Below are 17,949 nucleotides of genomic sequence, written 5' to 3'. Positions count from 1 at the left end.
GCACACTGCACATATCTTATTTTGAAGTAAAAAAAACAAAATGGCAAAAACATCCGCATGTGGCCCGCGGGCCGTAGTTTGAGGACACCTGTCCTATATAATAAAACCCTAATATGCAAATTGACCAAATGGTGGAATGACTGGTCGCTATGAACTGACCACCAGGGGGCAGACGCTTAATGCAGGAGCTGCCCCCTGGTGGTCAGTGTGCTCCCACAGGGGGAGCGCTGCTCAGCCAGAAGCTGGGCTCACGGCTGGCAGTGCAGCGGCGGTGCCAGGAGCCTCCACGGCAGCACTAAGGAGCAGCGAGCCGAGCGGTAGGGAGCAGCAAGCAGGCGGGCGGAAAGGAGCGAGGGGTCCTGGACATCCCCTGAGGGGTCACGGACTGCGAGAGGGCACAGGCCGGGCTGAGGGACGCCCCCTACACCCCAGTGCCCGAATTTTGTGCACCGGGCATCTAGTTTTTATATAAAATGTTAGTTTGGGAGGCACAGGAGCTATGGGACAAGTACTGGGAACCTATAAGGCTGGCTGGTTCCATAGCTGAGGAACTTTCTCTTAGTAACCCCTCAACCCCACTCCAGGTCACTTACATCAATGGCCTGACACTGGGCTGGGACTGTACCTTTCCTACCAGAAGTACCGGATGCTGGGCCCCCTGAAGCCTCCAGGCTGAGTGGCCCTGTGCACCATGCAGACTGAGCAGTCCTGTTCCTGAACCGGATAACAGACAGGGAAGGACTGACTTCCAGCTGACCAACTGCGAGGACAGGAAGGATGTGCCCCCAAGGCAGGCCTGGCAGGGTCCTGGGCCTAATCCTAGCCCCTTCCTCATTCTTGGGCATCTGGCTGGGTGGCCATTTATAAGCCCACTACTGGGCCTCAGTTTTCTCATCTGTAACACAACCATGAAGATGGATAGTCTTCCCCAGCCCTTTTCACTGGAGGCCAGTGACCAGTGATGGAGATGTTCCATCCTCAGCACTGGGCCCCAGCCAGCCAGCCAGTTCCAAGCCCCAGCCCCTCAACACTACCATGGGCTGGGCTCTGGACCCATTCTCTCAGAGCAGGACCTCACCTGGAATCCGTCCCCAGGATCCCAAGGCTTAGGCTGTTGCCAGTCTCATTCTCTAGTCATGGACGGTGGAAATTCTATTAAATTTTATGTAATTGAAAAAAATATTTATGTATCTTCTTTTAGTCTGATCATTTGTAGGAGAAGTACAATATCTTCTTTTATCATTGTACTAGTGGCCTGGTGCATGAAATTTGTGCACGGGGGGTGGGGGGGGGAGTGTTCCTCAGCCTGGCCTGCACCCTCTCCAATCTGGGACCCCTCGAAGGATGTCCTACTGCTGGTTTACAGGGATTGGGCCTAAACCGGCAGTCGGACATCCCTCTCACAATCCGGGCCTGCTGGCTCCAGCCACTCACCTGCCTGCCTGTCTGCCTGATTGCCCCTAACCACTCTGCCTGCTAGTCTGCTTGCCCCCAACTGCCCCCTGCCACTGGTCTGCTCGCCCCCAAATGCCCCCTTGCCAGCCAGATCATCCCAACTGCCCCCTGTGCCAGTCTGCTCACCCCCAACTGCCCTCCCTGCTGGTCTGCTCGCCCCCACATTCCCTCCCCACTGGCCTACTCACCCCCAACTGGCCCCCCTGCTGGTCTGCTTACTCCCAATGGCCCCTGCCGTCCCATCCTGACCTGATCACCCCCTGGCGACCCAAGGTCCCAGCCCCTCCTTTTTTTCTTTTTCTTTTTTCTTTTTTTCAATGCCTCTTTGAGTGGAGGCCAGGGCTGGCTGGAAGCCAATATCTAGGATTTATTTATCTTTGATAATTGAAACTTTGTAGCCTTGAGTGGAGGCCAGGGAGGGCGGGAAGCTTGGCTTCTCCATCACCGGGGGCAACCCAAGCCTCCTGCTTGCTCCAGCTCCGTGGCCGGCAGCCATATTGGTTGGGTTAATTTGCATCCTCGCTCCTGATTGGCTGGTGGGCGTGGCTTGTGGGTGTAGTGGAGTGATGGTTAATTTGCATGTTTCTCTTTTATTAGTGTAGATTGTGCACACTGGGTCCTGCAGTGCCTAGAACAGTGATGGGCAACCTTTTGAGCTTGGTGTGTCAAACTTCACCAAAAAACTGAGCATAACTCGGGTAGTGTGTCACTTTGAGGAAAAAACTAACTCCAAGACTCTAGTCCCAATGTTTCTTCCTCAGGAGCAGCAAATGTTTCATCCTTGGCATGTGGCCACGTGTCATCAGAAATGGCTACGCATGTCAGTGCTGACACACGTGTCATAGGTTCGCCATCACTGGCCTAGAATATGCATTTATATTTTCTAGTAAATTTATATTTAACATAAGAAACTTATGCTTTTCTTTTTTAAAAAAAAAATATATATGTTATTGACTTTTTACAGAGAGGAAGGGAGAGGTATAGAGAGTTAGAAACATCGATGAGAGAGAAACATTGATCAGCTGCCTCCTGCACACCTCCTACTGGGGATGTGCCCACAACCAAGGTACATGCTCTTGACTGGAATCGAACCTGGGACCCTTCAGTCTGCAGGCTGATGCTCTATCCACTGAGCCAAACCGGTTAGGGCGAAACTTATGCTTTTCATTATTTCTATTGCTGTTGAATAATCAACAATTATTAGACTATAATATCAAATATTTTAATATTATAAAACTAGAGGCCCAGTGCATGATTAAATCATGCACGTGTAGGGTCCCCTACACGCTTTCGCTTTCAATCGCATGGGAGCTGGGTGCCTGTCCGCTGGTGCACCAGGCCTTTCAGAAGCCTCCAGCGTGGCGGAGGCTTCTGAAAGGCCTGGTGCCAGAGCGGACAGGCACCCAGCTCCCACGCTTTTGATGGTCCGCGGCGGGACGTGAGCTCGCTGCCCCAGAGGCTCCTTCTGTGCCGAAGCACAGCCATGGCGCAGACACTGAGCTCGTGCCGCCGCTGGCGACGCGAGCTCAGCGTCCCACCAGCCCAATCAGCCCCCCCGGCCCCCTGAGTCCCGCCCCCCCCGCGCCTCCTGGCCAATCGTGGGCATAGCGAAGGTACGGTCAATTTGCATATTTGTCTATTATTATATTATAAACTTAAATATTAAAATATTTATTACATATTTAACAAACTAATATTTATCATTAATATTTATTTAATATTATTAATAGCAATATACAATCAATTGTCCAATTTATAAATCAATAGTTATTATATAAATTAATTTTATTTTAATTGATATTTGTTATCAATAAAGCAATATCAAATATTAATATTAAATATTTTATTAAAAATAAAAGTAGGAGGCTAATACTTTTCCCTTTTTTCATAGAAATTATGTAGTAATAATTTTGTACTATAATCGTAAGTAACATGAAATAATACAGTGTATACTCTAACCATTTGAATTAAAAACAATACTAGATGTTTCTGTTATCAGTGTATAAGAAATTCATTAATATATTTAGCATACTCAATATAATAAAATTCTACAAAGAAAACTGTACTTATTTAAAGAGATGTTAGAAGTGAAAAGCACATCTTACATATATTTCCTGCCAATACTACAATTACATAATTTCTATCTCAAAAAAACAAATATCATCTGTGTTAAATCTAGATGTACCATTTTTTACAGATCCTTGCATCTTTAAAGGTGGCTATCCCAAATAAACTTAATGGGTAATCTCTAACTCATTCTAGAAAAACCTGTTCAGTTCTTTTCAAATGAAATTGCAATCTAAAACTAAGTATCCCCTTGGAAATAGAAGAGTGAAGATAAAAAAGGAAACAGCCCAAAATGTGACTCATTCTTTTGATATGAGGTTTTAAAGAAACATGCAAAGAAGAGCAGAATATAGATTTTCATGTTGTGGTAAGTTAAAAAAAAAATTACCTTAGTTATAAAGTGTATACCACTTTGCATGAAATACTGCAATTTCTTGAGAGAGTAATCTGAAAACTTATTTGGATCATTGTGTTAACGAAAAAACCATTGAAACCTGTAAAGAATTTTAGTGAGTTTATTTGAGCCAAACTGTCGACATATGCCGGGAAGCAGAACCTCAACGAATTGAGATTATGCTCCGAAGAATGGTGGGTTACATCTGTATTTATACATTGCCATCAAAGGAGGGACATAGGTGGGCTACATGAAATTCATTGGATAAAGTCAAACGGTGGGAAACCCCTGGGATTGGACAAAAAGTAAAATGATGGACACATACTTAGGTGGGTACAGGAACAATTAACAGGATAATGAAGGAATTTGAGGCATCTGTCCTGGCGCCTACCACATTTGGTTGGGCCCCAGGGGCTCCAGCAAAAGAAGGAAGTTACAAGTTACCCAGACATCTCACAGATATGTTATCTTAGAGGCGAAAAGGCAAATGGGCTCAGGAAGGAAGATCCAAGTTGATCTTTGTCAGGGAAGGTATCAGCTTAGGAATGACTGCCCACTATAACCTGTTTGTAGTTAAATATTTAATTTTCAAACCATCCTTTGTGGTTATTCCAGGTCTCTGAGTTTGCAAAACTGCCACGCAGGCCTTCCCTGAGCTTGTCAGGTTAGCATGTGGCTCCTTTCGTCCACAATTGTTAGCAAAGTTCACACCAATTTTCTTTAAAAAAAAAATTCCTAATCTTTTCCCAAACTTTTCCTAGAACTATAATGGTAGAATGAGAAAACTATATTGAAACGTGTTTTCCCTGCATTGTAATAAAATCCCCAATTATCACAGTTTATTATTCTAGCAAGACATATTACTGCAATTGAACTTTTAGTCCTTTTTTTCTTTCATATACCATGTTCCAAAATCAATTACAATACTCTGAAATATAAATTGTGGTGAATAAGTATTTGGAATTGATTTTTCTTGTAAAATGTTTTACAAGTTAGAAGCACCCTTAAGTGGTTGGGGCAGTTTTTCATCTATTTGACTTTTAGAAGAAATTAAAATACTTTGTTATTATGACATTTTTGTCATGATGTTCCCCTTTGTAAAGTGGAAATAGAGTTTTTTGCTACCATAACCAAAAGTGTCAGGATGAATATTTTAAAAATATTCTCAGAGAAAATAATGGCGGCAGAATAGGCAGACCTATTGTGCACCTCGTCCCAGGGCCAGACTGGAAATACAACTAAATTGGAGAACATTCACCTGGAATTACCAACTGAGGTCCAGCGGAGGAGGAGACTTATATCAAGGAAGGACAGAAAACACCTGGAGACCAGTAGGAAGGGTGAGGTCATGAGAGGAGCTGACCCAGCTCCCAGGCTGGCAGGCTGAGAGGAGAGAGCGCTGGGCTACGGGAGGGTCTGTTCCCTCAGAAGATAGAGGCCCAGAACCCAGACTGGGCTCCACAGCCCCGAGCTCCAGAGCTGACACCCACGTCCCACGTAACATCCAGCCCTGAAAGGCGGCAGGGCTGCTGGCTGCAGTGGAGCTCGGAAACTATAGACCAGAGTCATTTGGAGAGAAAGCCACAGTTTTGTTTTTTCCCCTCAGAGCCCAGGAGTTTTCATTTGCAGCTACTCACCCGAGGCTTTGGTGCAGGAAGGGAGACAAGGACTGGGGTTAGAGGCATTGCAGGCAGACTTGGAAAAACAGCCAAGAGCATTTGGTCAGAGGCCCTCAAACTGAAACACCATTTTTCCTGAGAGGAGCTAGCTGCTCCCAGAAGACACAGGGAAGGAAAAAAAAACCACCCAAAAAACAAACAAACAAAAAACAACAACAAAAACCCGCCCTAGTCCTAGCCCAGTGGTCGGCAAACTCTTTAGTCAACAGAGCCAAATATCAACAGTACAACGATTGAAATTTCTTTTGAGAGCCAATTTTTTTAAACTTGAACTTCTTCTAACGCCACTTCTTCAAAATAGACTCGCCCAGGCCGTGGTATTTTGTGGAACAGCCACACTCAAGGGGCCAAAGAGCCGCATGTGGCACGCGAGAGCCGTGGTTTGCCGACCACGGCCCTAGGTGATATCGGAGCCCTGCCAGCCACACCCTACATTTTGAGCTTTTCACAGGAAACAAAAGCAGAAGTCACCTTACAGGTTTGAAGAGCCTCAAGGAGCCTCAGTGTCTGGATATGGGGAGGGGCCGTCTGCCCCACTCTCCTGGGAACAAGAATGAGACTTTCCTTGCCTGGGAAAACTGATAAAAATTCCAGGTTCCTAGCCAACCCCATTGGTCTCCAGACAAGGATCTCTGCCCAGCCAAGGTCAGAGTAATGTTTTGGGCCACTTGCAGAGGAGTAGCTCTGGGACAGGGGGAAACACACCCACCACATTCCCTGGAATCTAACACCTCCCCCTCCTAAAGCTCTTTGAGAAACAGACTTTTGAGGGAGTAAGATTGACAGCTGGATGGTAGGAAAAGGAGGGCAGAGGTGGACCCCGGGGAACCAGGGGAAGTTTGCTGGTCCAGCCCTGGACCCCCAGCTGCGAACAAACCTACTTTAGAGGGCAGATGGGCCCTGCTTGTTTGTAGCCACGGCTTGTGGAGACAGACACAAACAGTGGATCGGTGGATTGCTTGGAGCTTCAAGTAGGTTGCTAAAAGCGAAAAGACAGTGCCTGACAGTCGTGAGCAGCTCAGTACCTAACAGGAAGCCCAGAATGGGCAGACAGAACAGAAGGGTGGGATCCAAAGCAAGCTCCCATGGGGCACTATACTTGGCTGAAAAGAAAACCACTTCACTTTTTTTTAACTTAAAAATTTTTTATCTCTTTCCCATTTTTCTTTTTTCCTCCCTTGTTCTTCTCTTTTTTCTTTCCTTTCTTTTTTTCTTTTTAAATTTATCTTCATCTATCTGCTTTATTGATTTTTATTATTCTAGTCTCTGTTATTTCATTCATATATCCAATTTTCCTCTTCCCTTTTCCTACTCAATATTTCCTTTTTTTTCACTACTCAATTTTTTCTCCCTCTCTTTTCTTTTTCTCCTGCTTTCTCATCTTTTCTCTTTTTCAAAATTTATTTTAGGTCTATCTGCTTTCTCCTATATTTCCCTTTTCAATTTTTTTCTTGTCTTTTCATCCCCCCCCCCCCCTTATCTTAAACAATTTTTCTTCCCCTAGTCCTCTACTTCTTTATTCTTATTTTCAGTTCTGCATTTATATATATACTAGGGGCCCAGTTCACGAATTTGTGCACCTTGAAAGGAACTGTGGGCTGCGAGGCTGTGGTGGGCACTGGGGCAGGTCTCAGCCCATCCTCTGCGCCCCCAACCAGCCCCTCCCTCCATGGCCCTGGGTCCCCTGTCTGCCGGCAGCCCCCCTCCTGCCACCACCGTGATGCTTCCAAGCACTGCCAGCGCCAGCCCCACTAGCACCTGTGATGGCATGGAGCAATTGGGGCCAGCGCCAGCAGCTGGTGTGAGAGGGGCCCTCGCTGGTAGCGGGTGCGAGCGGTGGCTCTGGTGCCAGCAACGGGTGTGAGTGGGGCCGGCGCCAGCAGCAGGTACGAGCGCCAGGTGGGACCGCAGTACACAGGAGCAAAGAATTTTCAGTAACCACCTGAGGCTCGCCTGGATGACAGTGACCAGCGCCCCGCCTTGGTCTGGTGCCCCCGCTCACCTGCTCCACCATCCCACCATGGCTGACCCCCGCCATGTTCCACACACTCCCCCTTGTGGTCAGCGCACATCATAGCGACCGGTTGTTCGGTCTATTTGCATATTAGGGATATATATATATATGTGTGTGTGTGTGTGTGTGTGTATGTGTGTATATATATATATATATATATATATATATATATATATATATGTATGTATATATACTAGAGGCCCGATGCACAAAATTCATGCAAGAGTAGGCCTTCCTTCCTCCAGCTGCCAGCACCGGCTTCCCTCCAGCACCTGGGACTCAGGCTTCCCTCTGGCCGCCAGCAGGCACCCAGAACCCAGGCTTCCCTTGCAGCCCCAGCTTTATCCGGAAGGTCATCTGGAAGGATGTCCAGTCTAATTAGCATATTATGCTTTTATTATTATAGATAGATTCCCCCTTTTTCTTCTTGTTTTTTGTTTGTGCTTTTTTTCGTTTCTTTTTGTTTGTTTCCTTGTATTTTTTTCTTTCTTTTTTTATATCATTCTTGCTCTCTTTTCTTTTTCCTAATCTCTCTTCTCTGATGGTTGCTTTTGTTGGTGTTGAAAGGGTCTTGTTTTTTGTGTGTGTCTGTTTTGTGTTTTGTTGTGTTGTATATTGTTCTGTTCAGTCAGCACCTCCACAACAGCTCATACTATGTGGTCAGGGTGAGCCACAAAGTCAGCCAGACTGAGGGAAGACTCCATCCATGAATGGGACAATAGCATTCAAGACCCAACTACGACAGGAAAACCCAAATAACTCAAGAAAGGGGTCTTCCTAGAGCACCCAGCTCAGGAGATCTAAGCAACTGCACTACTGGGTTCCACAAAACACCTACTACATACAACCACTCCACAAAATCTGGGAAGCATAGCAGTTTGATCTAATACATATAAACAAAAACAAAGGGACAGTAAAAAATGGGGACACAAAGAAACAACCCCAAATGAAAGAAAGGCAGAATCACCAGAAATTGAAATAAATTAAACGGAAGTAAACAATTTGTCAGATAAAGAATTCAGAATAGTGGTAATAAGGGTGCTCAAACAATTTAGTGAGAACTACAAGCAACTTAATGAGAATTATAAGGGTCTTAATGAGAGTTATATCAACATGAAAAGAGAGCTTGAAACAATAAATAATAATTGGAAATGAGGAATTGCATAGATGAAATAAAGAATACCCTGGAAGGATTCAACAGTAGAGTAGAAGAAACAAAGGACTGAATCAATCAATTAGAATACAAGGTAGAAAAAACACCCATTCAGAGCAGCAAATGGGAAAAAAAAATTAAAAAGCAGGAGGAGAGTCTAAGGGAGCTTTGGGACAACATGAAACCTAACAATATTCACATTATAGGAGTACCAGAATCTGAGAAAGGGATAGACAACCCGTTTGAGGGAATAATGGCAGAAAATTTCCCTAACCTGGTAAAGGAAAAAGTCACTCAAGTTCAGGAAACACAGAGACTCCCAAACAAGATGAACCCCAAAAGACTCACACCTAGGCACATATTAATTAAAATGGCAAATATTAAAGACAAAGAATCTTAAAGATTGCAAGAAATAGACAGAAAGTTACCTACAAGGGAGTTCCCATTAAACTGTTAGCTGACTTTTCAATAGAGACACTCCAGGGCAGAAGGGAATGGCATGCAATACACAAGGTAATGAAAACCAAGGGACTGAACCCAAGACTACTCTATCTAGTAAGGCTATCATTCAAAATTGAAGGTGAAAAAAGAAGCTTTGCAGACCAAAAAGGCTAAAAGAGTTTATTACCATCAAACCAGCATGTAAGAAATGCCAAAGGGACTGGTGTAAAAAGAAGGAATAGAGAGAAAGGAAGAACACAGGCATAAAGAATAGTAATGGCAATAAACAAGAACCTATCAATAATAACCTTAAAAGTAAATGGATTAAATGCTCAAATCAAAGGACATAGGTTAGTTGAATGGATAAGAAAGCATAACCCATATATATGCTGTTCGCAAGAGACCCACTTCAAAACAAAGGACTCATACAGAATGAAAGTGAAGGGATGAAAAAATTTTTCCAGGCAAATTGAAATGGAAAAAAAACACACACAAACAAAACAAACACACACACACACATAAAACACTGGGATAGCAATACTCATATGTGACAAAATTGACTTCAAAGTGAAGGCCATAACAAGAGATAATTAAGGTCACTTCCTAATATTAAAAGAATTGCTACAACAAGAGGATATAACTCTAGTAAACATATATGCACCCAATAAAGGAGCATCCAAATATATAAAATAACTTCTGGAAGATTTCAAGGGAGAGATTGACAGCAATATAATGATAGTAGGGGACTTTAACAGGCCCACTTATATCACTGGATAGATATGCTAGACAAAAAAATCAATAAGGAATCAGTGATCCTAAACGATACACTAGATCAGATGGAATTAATTGACATTTTCAGAACATTTCACCCCAAAGCTACAGAATATACATTCTTCTCAAGTTCGCATGGGACATTTTCAAAGATAGACCACATGTTAGGACACAATCTAAGTATCTACAAGTTAAAGAAGATTGACATTATATCAAACATCTTCTCAGATCACAGTAGCATGAAATTAAAAATCAACTACAACAAAAACACAAACATTCAAACACATGGAGGCTAAGTAGCATGCTATTAAACAATGAATGTGTTACCAAAGAGATCAAAGAAGAGATAAAAAACATCCTGAAAACAAATGAAAATGAACACACAACAACACAAAGTCCATGGACACAGTGAAAGCAGTCCTGAGAGGGAAGTTCATAGCACTACAGGCTTACCTCAAAAAACAAGAAAAACTTTTCATAAGTTATCTAACTTAAATAATTAGAAAGAGAACAACAAGAAAAGCCCAGAGTACATAGAAGGAAATAATAAAGATCAGAGCAGAAATAAATGACAGAGACTAAAAATAAAACCAAACAAAAAAACAATACAAAAGATCAATAAAACCAAGAGCTGGTTCTTTGAAAAGGTAAACAAGATTGATGAACCTCTAGCCAGATGCATCAAGAAACAAAATAAATACAATCAGAAATGAAAGAGGTGAAATAACAACAAGAAATACAAAGAATCATAGAGTACTATGAATGATTATATTCCAACAAACTGGAAACCTGGGTGAAATGGACATATTTCTAGAAAAATACAATCTTCCAAAACTGAATCAGGAAGAATCAGAAAACCTGAATAGCCCAATGACTACTGATAAAATTGAAGCAGTAATAAAAATTTCCAGCAAACAGAAGCCCTAGTCCAGATGGCTTCACAGGGGAGTTTTAACAAACAGTCAAAGAAGAACTAACATCTATACTCCTCAAATTATTCAAAAAAATTCAAGAGGAAGGAACATTTCCAAGCTCTTTCTATGAGGCCAGCATAACTCTAATTCCAAAATATGATAAAGATATGACAATGGAATAGAATTACAGGCCAATATCCATGATGAACATAGATGCTAAAATCCTCAAAATATTAGCAAATCAGGAGAAACCAAGATGGCGGCATAGGTAAACACCTGAACTTGCTGTCTCATACAACCACTTCAAAACTACAACTAAAAGACAAAACGAATATCATCCAGAACCACAGGAAGGCTGTATAATTGGAAATTCTACAACTAGAAGAGAAAAGAAAAGCACACTGAGACTCAGAGGAGCTGCAGAAGTAAAGTGAAGAGGTACGGAGGCCCGCGCGTGGAGAGGGCTGGCAACTGAGTACGTGGCTAGCTTTCTCAATCAGGAGGGAGACAAAAGCTCTCAATTGCTCTGAACTCCAGTGCCGGGACCCATACTCATACGTGGAGAAACTGGACTGTCTGGCATCGGGCGGAACTCGAGGGTGGCTTTCTCTCAGAGGTGCTTGCAGTGATTACCGAGGGACACTGAGACCCGGGGGCCTCTTAGGGCAGGGCTGACGGGAAGCCATTGCTGTTTGCTCCGCCCTGAGACTCCGCCCCATCCAAGGTGTGCGCAGAGGCTTTTGCATATGAATGGTCTGGTCCTTTGAAATCTAAACTTACTTCACAAACTGCAGCTGAGTCAGTGAGACCCAGAACATCCAAAAGAAGGCCCAAGGCTCCACAGCAGCTTTCATTGCTTCACAACTGGGCCTCATCTGGACACCTCCAAAACCCAAACAAAGAAGAAGAATCTGCAGATCTCTCCGTAGACCCTGCTGGGTGGCCTCAGGCAGAGGCTAAATTAGCACCTCCTTGGAGACCCAATAGCCAGTGTACCCAGTGGTCAGAGTGGGACCATCCAGATTACAACTCCTCAGATCCCTAAGGGACACACTCAGGGGGAAGACTCAGTGAGCACCAAAGCCCCACTGAAGCAAGTCTTGCCTCATAAGGGTGTCTCAAATTATGAACAACAGCGTAGACACAGCTGATCCTCACAGCCAATTGGCCTGAAGTTCAATTCCTCCCAGTGATACCAAAAACAATCAAGGCTTAACTAACAACAAGACTGTGCACACAGCCCACAAAGGGGTGCACCAAGAGTGACCACCTCAGGTAACTGGGGAGGCTGAGCCACCAGGCCCTATAGGACACCTAACACACAAAACCACTCTATCAACTCAGGGAAGTAGCCAAAATGCGGAGACAAAGAAACAGGTCACAAATGAAAGAAATGGAGGAAAGCAAACTACGGGATATAGAGTTCAAAACCACATTTATAAGGTTTTTCAAGAATTTTCTAGAAAAGGCTGATAAATTTAGTGAGACCCTCGAGGATATGAAAAAGAACCAACAAGAAATTAAGCATACACTGACTGAAATAAAAATAATATACAGAGATCCAACAGCAGACTAGAGGATCGCAAAAATCAAGTAAAAGATTTGAAATACAAAGAAGCATAAAACACCCAACCAGAAAAGAAAAAAGAAAAAAGAATCCAAAAATATGAAGATAGTGCAAGGAGCCTCTGGGACAACTTCAAGCATACCAATATCCGAATTATGGGGGTGCCAGAAGAAGCGAGAGAGCAAGATATTGAAAACCTATTTGAAGAAATAATGACAGAAAACTTCCCCCACCTGGTGAAAGAAATAGACTTACAAGTCCAGGGAGTGCAGAGAACCCCCCCAAAAAAGGAATTCAAGGTGGACCACACCAAGACACATCATAACTAAAATGCCAAGAGCAAAAGACAAAGAGAGAATATTAAAAGCAGCAAGAGAAAAACAGTTACCTACCTACAAGGGAGAACCCATACAATTGTCAGCTGATTTCTCAACAGAAACTATGCAGGCCAGACGGGAGTGGCAAGAAATATTCAAAGTAATGAATAGCAAGAACCTACAACCAAGATTACTCTACCCAGCAAAGCTATCATTCAGAATTGAAGGTCAGATAAAGAGCTTCACAGATAAGAAAAAGCTAAAGGAGTTCATCACCGCCAAACCAGTATTATATGAAATGCTGAAAGGTATTCTTTAAGAAGAGGAACAAGAAGAAAAAGGTTAAGATAAAAATTATGAACAACAAATACGTACCTATCAACAAGTGAATCTAAAAACCAAGGGAATAAAAAAATCTGATGAACAGTATTAACTGGTGAATATAATATAATCAGGGGCATAGGAAGGGAGTGGAATGACAATCCTCTGGGGGAAAGGGGTATAGGGGATGCAGGAAGAGACTGGACAAATATCATACACCTATGGATGAGGACAGTGGAGGGGGGGGTAAGCGTAGGGGGTGGGGTGGGAACTGGGTGGAGGGGAGCTATGGGGGGGAAAAGAGGAACAATTGTAATAATCTGAACAATAAAGATTTAATAAAAATAGAAATAAAAATAAAATATTAGCAAATCAGATCCAGCAATACATTAAAACGATCATACACCATGACCAAGTGGGATTTATCCCAGGGATGCAAGGCTGGCACAATATTCGCAAATCAATAAATGTGATATATCACATAAACAGATTGCAAGACAAAAACCACATGATCATATCAATCGATGCAGAAAAAGCATTTGACAAAATTCAACAGCCTTTTTTGATGAAAAGTGGGAATAGAGGGATCATACCTCAACATAATAAAAGTCATATATGATAAACCTACAGCCAACATCACACTCAATGGGCAAAAACTAAAATCATTTCCCCTAATAACAGGAGCAAGACAGGGATGTTTGCTTTCACCATTCTTGATCAACATAGTACTGGAAGTTCTAGCCATGACAATCAGACAAGAAGAAGAAAAAAAAGCATTCACATTGGAAAGGAGGAAGTAAAACTGTCACTATTTGCAGATGACATGATATTGTACATAGAAAACCTTAAAGACTCCACCAAAAAATTACTAGATTTAATAAATGAATTCGGCAATGTAGCAGGATACAAAATTAACATACAAAATTTATGGCATTTTTATACACTAACAATGAACTCTCGGAAAGAGAAACTAAAAGAACAATCCCATTTACCACTGCAACAAAAAAAGTAAGATACTTAGGAATAAACTTAACAAAGGAGGGAAAAGACCTGTATTCAGAAAACTACAGGATGTTGGAAAAAAATATAGAGGAAGATATAAACAAGTGGAAGGATATATTATGTTCACGGATTGGTAGAATCAACATAATTAAAATGTCCATACTGCCCAATGCAATCTATAGATTCAATGCAATCCCTATTAAAATATCAATGGCATATCTCCCAGATCTAGAACAAAAACTCCAAAATTTAAATGGAACCAAAAGAGACCCCAAATAGCTGCAGCAATCTTGAGAAAAAAGAACAAAGTTAGAGGCATCACAATACCAGATATCAAGTTATAGTACAAAGTTTCTGTGCTCAAAACAGCATGGTACTGGCACAAGAACAAGCATATAGATCAATGGAACAGAACAGATACCCCAGAAATCCACCAAACTATTATGCTCAAATAATCTATATATATATATAAAAAGCCAGAGATCACAATGCCGGAATGATCAGATGACCGGTTGCTATGACGCCTACTGCAGCCAGCGAACCCAGCCCCTCCCCCTGGCCGGCCCCACCCCTTATCAGCCTCTCCCACCCTGATTGAGGGGGAGGCAGCTGGCCAACCGTCCCATGGCCCCTTGCCCAGGCCGGCCCCACCCTCCAGCAGGGACTCCACTCTGATGGGAGCATGGCCGGCCTGCAAACCACGTGTAGACCCTTGCCCAGGCCGGCTCTGCCCCCCAGTGGGGACCCCCTCTCTGATGGGGGCGTGGCTGGCCTGCAAACCACCCGTGGCCCCCCACCTAGGCTGGCCCCATCCGAAGTGGGACCCCCCTACCTGATTGGGGGCGTGGCCCCTCACCCAGGCAGGCCCCACCCCCAGCAGGGACCTCCACCCCAATCGGGGGTGTGGTCTCTTGCCCAGGCCGGCCCCACCCCCCAGTGGGGACCTCCACTCCTATCGGGGGCGTGGCTGGCCTGCAAACCATCCACGGCCCCTTGCCCAGGCCAGCCCCACCCCCCAGCGTGGACCCCCCCACCTCGATCGGGGACCCCATCAGGGCAGGCCAGCCAGCCCCCACCTGTGCACCAGGCCTCTATCCTATATAATAAAAGGATAATATGCAAATTGACCCTAAAAGAGGAATGACCAGAACGACCGCTGGACCAGTCACTATGAGGCACACTGACCACCTCTTGGTTCCTTTCCCCAGCTGGCAAGAACCGAGGGTGGTGGCAGGGGATGTGGGTGGTGCCAGGGCAAACCCCCCCTCCCTGGCTGGTCACTCCACATGCAGAGGGCAACTTGTGGTGGGGGTGGGGCCAGCGAGCAGGTGGTAACAGCCAACATCTCAGTCCCTTCCCCAGCCGTCAGGCACTGATCACCCTATGGTGAAAGGGGAACTGAGGGTGGGTGGCAGTGGGGTCAGGGCCGGCTGTGGGCAGCTGGGGAAGATGGCCTGATCGCAGGCCAGGCCTTGGGACTGTACCCATGCACGAATTTTGTGCGCTGGGCCTCTAGTATTTTATATAAGAGGCAAGAACATACAATGGAGTCAAGATAGTCTCTTCAATAAATGGTGTTGGAAAAATTGGACAGATACGTGCAAAAAACTGAAACTAGACTACCAACTTACACCATACAAAAGAATAAACTCAAAATGGATAAAAGGCTTAAATGTAAGTCGTGAAACAATAAAAATCTTAGAAGAAACCATAGGCAGCAAAATCTCAGACATCTCTTGTAGCAATATGTTTATGGGTACATATCCTAGGGCAAAGGAAACTAAGGAGAAAATAAAGAAATGGGAGTACATCAAAATAAAAAGCTTCTGCACAGCAAAAGAAACCACCAACAAAACGAAAAGGTAGCACACTGTATGGAGAACGTATTTGGCCATGGCACATCTGATAAAGGTTCAATATCCAAAATATATAAGGAACTCATAAACTTAACAAAAGGAAGACAAACAATCTAATAAAAAAAATAGGCAAAGGACCTAATTAGACACTTCTCCAAAGGGGACATACAGATGGCCAAGAGACATATGAATACATGCTCACAGTCACTAATCATCTGACAGATGCAAGTCAAAAGGACAATGAGATATCACCTCACACCTGTCAGAATGGCTACCATCAACAAATCAACAAATGACAAATGCTGGTGAGGATGTGGAGAAAAAGGAACCCTCCTTCACTGCTGGTGGGAATGCAGACTAGTGCAGCCATTATGGAAAAAAGTATAGTTTCCTCAAAAAATTAAAAATGGGACTGCCATTTGACCCAGTAATCCCACTTCTAGGAATATATCCTAAGAAATCTGAAATGCCAATCAGAAAGAATATATGCACCCCTATGTTCATAGCAGCACAATTTACAATAGCTAAGATTTGGAAACAGCCTAAGTGCCCATAAGCATATGAGTAGATAAGAAAGCCGTGGTACATTTACACAATAGAATACTATGCATCTGAAGAAAGAAAGAACTCTTATCATTTACAACTTCATGGATGGACCTGGAGAGTATTTTGCTAAGTGAAATAAGCCAGTTAGGGAAAGATAAGTATCACATGATCTCACAAATATGTGGAATCTAATGAACAAAATAAACTGATGAACAAAATAGATCCATAGACAGACTGTTGAACCTCAGAGAAAGGAATGGGAAGGCAGGGGAGGCTGGATGTGTGGGAAGAGATCTACTAAAGAACTTGTATGCATATATGCATAACCATGGACACAGACAATAGTGTGGTGAAGGCTGGGGGTAGGGGTGGTCTAGAAGTCAATGGGGGAAAAAGGGGACATATATAATACTTTCAACAATAAAGATTTAAAATTTAAAAAGTATTATTTTCATAAATTTTTAACCAAAATGATTTCATAAAATATTATTTTATTTATGGCTGTGTTATTTTTGATACCAGGAAGTTTCCAGATTAAAAAATTCATATGGCCCTTGAACCGTGGAGTCCTGGCCAATTAGGAGCCCAGTCCCCAAATCACTTGTCTCTTCTTTCCTTTAAACATAGAGATGACGCTGTGTTGTTTGCCAAGGACTTCCTAGCAGGCGGAGTGGCCATGGCCATCTCCCAGATGGCAGTAGCGTCCATTGAGTGAGTCAAGCTGCTGCTGCAAATGCAACATGGCAGTAAGCACATCACCACAGATAAGCAATATAAGGGCAATATAGATTGTGTGGTTCATATCCACAAGGGGAGGGAGTCCTGTCCTTCTGCCATGGTAATCTGGCCAATGTCATCAGATACTTTCTCACCCAGTCTCTCAACGTTGCCTTCAAAGATAAATACAAGCAGATCTTCCTGGGTGGTGTGGACAAGAGAACCCCATTCTGCCACTACTTTGCAGGGAATCTGGCATCAGGTGGCACCGCTCATTGTGTTTTGTGTATGGTCTTGATTTTGAACATACCCATCTAGCAGCTGATGGGGGCAAAGCTGGAACTGAAGGGAAAGCCAAAGGCCTCGGTATTGCGTGGGCAATATATACAAACCTGATGGGACTAAGGGTCTGTACCAAGGCTTTAATGTGTCTGGCCAGGGTATTATTGTAATTGTACCCAGAATCTCACAAAGGCCGCCTCAAGAAGTCGAATTATGGAGTCATTTATTAAAGGCCGGTGGCATACGAGGGGCAAAAGTGCTCCAGATCTCGCAGCACCGTAAAGCTCGCCACATCTGGCTTATATTGGCAGAATATCACAAAGGTATCGATTACATCTTTGGGTCTGGAATGAGGAACCTGGTTTGCACAAAGCAGTTACAGAAGCGAAATTGATCAAGTTAGTTATCTAAAGTATAGTTTTGGGTCTACGGATCACTGAATCAACAGAAACA

At 43.5% G+C, this 17,949-nt stretch overlaps 1 pseudogene across 1 annotated transcript in view; it reads left to right on the top strand.

The window, feature by feature from the left end:
- Positions 1-17,949, top strand: part of LOC307097629 — a 38,381-nt pseudogene that overhangs the window by 3,141 nt on the left and 17,291 nt on the right. The window contains exon 2 of the transcript in view: positions 17,125-17,774. The product of the transcript in view is annotated as an uncharacterized misc_RNA (transcript). The remainder of the gene's footprint in view (positions 1-17,124; positions 17,775-17,949) is intronic.

The sequence above is a fragment of the Cnephaeus nilssonii genome (genome assembly GCF_951640355.1).
Source record: "Cnephaeus nilssonii genome assembly, chromosome: 4".
NCBI lineage: Eukaryota > Metazoa > Chordata > Mammalia > Chiroptera > Vespertilionidae > Cnephaeus > Cnephaeus nilssonii.
Note: the sequence above shows the minus strand (reverse complement) of the source record. Positions and strands in the feature narration are given on the sequence as shown.